The sequence below is a fragment of the Balearica regulorum genome, chromosome 1 (genome assembly GCF_011004875.1).
Source record: "Balearica regulorum gibbericeps isolate bBalReg1 chromosome 1, bBalReg1.pri, whole genome shotgun sequence".
Taxonomy (NCBI): Eukaryota; Metazoa; Chordata; class Aves; order Gruiformes; family Gruidae; genus Balearica; species Balearica regulorum.
In genome coordinates this window covers 121404754-121408591 of record NC_046184.1, presented here as the reverse complement: position 1 = coordinate 121408591, position 3838 = coordinate 121404754, and the positions used below count along the sequence as shown (strand labels likewise).

General features: G+C 48.9%; 1 long non-coding RNA gene across 1 annotated transcript; it reads left to right on the top strand.

Annotated features, from left to right (window-relative positions):
* Window positions 1-2006: 2006 nt before the first annotated feature.
* On the top strand, window positions 2007-3002 carry LOC142600121 (uncharacterized). Its single transcript, XR_012833574.1, has 3 exons — window positions 2007-2152; window positions 2588-2671; window positions 2775-3002. It is a non-coding gene; the product is annotated as an uncharacterized LOC142600121 (long non-coding RNA).
* Window positions 3003-3838: the final 836 nt, after the last annotated feature.

The following is a 3838-nucleotide window of genomic DNA, read 5'->3' as shown; positions in this document are numbered from 1 at the left end:
GTCTTCAATCACCAAATGCAGCTTTTGTCTTTTGATAGGGCAAGGAGGAAAGTATTGTACAATAGCTGTTCTGACAGCCCGGCACACCCCACTTCAGTGGTTTAAAGCTTTCTTTGTGCTGAATTTGTTCTTATAGTGCTAATGACCAGGTTGCCATAAATAGGCACTAAATAGGTCTGGGCACAGTAAAGGAAAATGAAGGTCAATGTTAGCTCTTATGTGGTATTTTAGATCTCTGTATCAAAGAACTTCATAAGGAAGGGGAAGGTGCATTTTCAACTTGGGCTTCCTTTTAGGTACAGAGGTGGAAACTGAGGCATGAAAAAGTTGCTTGTCAGGGTGGACGTGGGCTCTGCCTATGTCCTGAAGGATCGCTGCCAAACAGCAAATCGTCGCCATATAGGGCAGAATTAACTCCCCACTGAAACCGAAGCTAAAACTGCCATTGACTTCAGTAGAAGCAGGACTTCATCTGCAGCCCAGCTCGAGCAGCCTAAGCTTTGAGCCAAGTATCCTAGTCCAAATGTCCAGTATGGGGAAGCCAGGTGTATTTGGGATGCTGGGGTGCAGGTGCTATGCTGGCCATAGCGGCTTCGTGAGGAAGGATGAAAGGGGATGTGGAAGGTCTGAAAGCAGAGGCTAGATAGCTGATACCTCATTTTAGGGTCCCAGCGCACTTGACAACGTGTATCCTTGATGGCTTGGTCACTGAGCCTGGCACTCTGCCAGGGCATCACCCTTTGCACGGGTGCAAAATGGGTGAGAAACGTGCCCTTGTGAGAAGATCAAGTGTCTCTCTGCCTCCCTGACTGACAGATGCAAATGGCTGTGTTGCACCTTGTGTGGGGAAGCAAGCCATGGCGCATTTTTAAAGATGGGGAGTGCAAGTGGATTAGTGGCTACATTTCCTTTACCTGCCCTAAGTCAGGTGTTGAGCATTACAGCTTGAGCACTGAATCACACCACTCCTTGGATGTACCAGACCTCATCGCTAGCCACACAAGCCCTATTATGTCCGAAAACCTAGGGAAATTTAGGATGTGCTTCCCTTTCCAACCTGCTGCAGCAGCGAGACCATCAGGTCTACAAGCATCCAAACTGGTAGGCATTCTAATAAATGGCAATAAACCAGAGCCTAGCTTGGAAGCAATCCCTTAGTAAGACTCTGGTGGTACCAAACTAACAAATCAGGCAGGGCAGAGTCCCTCTGAGGTTGGAAATGCACTCCCCTGGGTGCTGATGGTTGGATGGTGGGAGAGCAAGGCACAGTGTGGCACCATTAGGGGACACCAGCTCAGCTCCCAGTGGCAGTCGCTGCTGCGGGTGCTGGAGGGTGCCCGGGTGTCTCGTGTGAAATCAAACACAGTTCCTGCCTAAGAAGGTTGTTTTTCACCTCAAGACCATGTGAAACCATTCTGAGTTGTCAATGGTGAACTGCATCCCACAGCCACACTCCGGGGACCCCAGCCCCACCATTGCTAGGGGTTCATTTGGGCTGGGCAGAAACTGATCTCCGTATTTTTGCAAAGGGGTTAAGAGATGGGCAAGGGACACAGAGCCGCCTTACAGAGAGCTGGTGCCTGCAAGGGCACAGCTCGCTGCTCTATAACATGGTGACACCTGGCAATTTGTACCAGGCGGGGAGGACACAGGTGTGACTAGTTATACCCGTGAGGGCATTGCCAGACATTGCTGCTGTCTGCCAGCCCCTGAGGGTCTACGTTTAGCTTGTAGGGGCTCAGGAAGTGCCTCAAAAGGAAGGAAGAGAGGGAGAAGTTGTCCTGCAAGGGAGACTGTCAGCTGCAGTTGTCCTAAGAGGGTCGAGCTCATTTCTGGGCAGCTCTCATCGGCCACTTCAGTTCATGTAGGTGTTTGTGAAACACCCTGTACCGGCTGGCCAGACCCAGAGTGACCCATTCCCCTTCTCTTTCTAAGAAACGAGCCCTCCCTTTTGACTCCTTTATTTTTCCCTACCGCCTGTGCCCGCTCGGAGATTCCCGGCCAGGGATCAGCTGCTCTTGGGGGCTCGGGTGGCCTCTGCACGCAGCCCCGCGGGAAGCTGAGCCTGAGCAGGCACTTTCCAGAACAAGGCAGCCAGCGTCGGGTACAGAAACCCGCTTTCCAAGTGGGGCAGACTGGGTTGGAGCCCACGGTATGACCTTTTCTGCATGGCATGCTCCCATGTAATGTGACCTGATGTCATTCTGCTGCCACGCGGTGTTGCGACACGGCTTGCTGGCCTTTGCATTGTGCAGGCGGGACGTTACATTCCTCCCCCCCGAACCGAGGGACCGCTGGTAAACCACACAGGATGCCAACCAAATTTTGCTATTCTTCATTTTATGTTGCTTAGGATGGAAGTATTTGACCTTAAATTACTCTTCTTTTTGAAAAGGGAGCCTGTTTCTTAGGAAAGATGGATTTGATTCTTAGCTTTTGGAATAAGTCTGGTATGAATCCATCCATTGTTTGCTGCTGCCCGCCCTTCCCACCCAAACAGGGAAACTACTGTAGTGGCTGGCATTAGATGTCTGTTGTTCAGGTAGGGAGTCTGAACCCTGCTCTGTGCTCTCCTCCTGTGTTTCAGGCAGGGATCCAGGAGCAGGGACACTTCTGGTTACAGTGCAATGCAGGCTGTGTACCCAGTGTAAATTAAGTTTACCACACACAGGTAAACAGCTCTGTTCTTTAACACATCAGCTCAAGCAGCAGACAATTCAGTGTGAAATGCTTGCATTAAGATGAAATCTTCTCTTTTCCACTATCTGTCTCAGTTCATCCTAATCCTAATCGTCCTGGCTTGAGGCTGTGCTGGTCTGTAGAAAGAGAGAAATGCAAAGAGGTGGAAAATCAGCTCTGAATCTGCTGCTGCAAAAATCAATTCCCTGGCTTCTCATCTTCAGCAGACTTCTTGCTACTGGTGCAAAGCAGTAACATCTCTTCCTCCTGATTCCCCTGCCTGCACTTTAGACTGTAACACAACAATGTTGCAAATCAATGAATAAAATGGTCTTTTTACTTAGATTACCAATTTCTACTATTTACATGTCTTACTTTCCAAACTCAGCACAGCTATCGGAAAAAGAATTGTGGGTTGGTTTTTTTTTTTAATTTTTGCTTCACATCATTGTCTAAATTCTATCTGCAGCTTTTTAGTTATGGTGCTAATGACGGATATGTAAGCAACCTGGCTTGACTCTGGGAATGCAGGCAGGATTTGCAATGGTAGCACTTTAGAAGACCTTCCTTTTGACCTCCTGATGCAATTAGCCATGGTCTCACTGACAGAATTATTGTGCACAGAGCATCCCCTCTGAGTACAGCTGCAGTGAACAAGCAGAAATTTCTGAGACAGCACAAACTTGTAAACCCTTCCCCAAGATTATCAAATGACAGCAGGTTGAAAGTATGTTATGAGAAGCACGGGTTCACTGACTAAGCATCCCTAAAGGGACTGATGCTTAATCCTCTCATAGATGGTGCCCTCTTACCCTGCTCTGAAGGAGGCGGCAAACGTGCTCTAGAGAAATGACATAATTGAGAGTAAGGTTGATCTACTGCTAAATGTGAGTAATATGGAGTTGGCCTTCTTACTGACCTACCTAGAGCAGGCCAGTCTATCGATCAGGCCACTGCATATAGTCCTTGATTTGTCCCTAACCCCTTGCCCCCACTCCTCTCTTTTGGGAGGCCAGCGAGGGCTGTCACTCAGCCCATGGCAGTAAAGGCTCACAGTCTCAAAGCAGTCAAGGCTGATAATCTCAAGTGTTGCCTTGGTCCCGTGCCAGCTCTGTGCTCCCATATTCATACACATGCTGAGATGTCTCAGGAGATACCT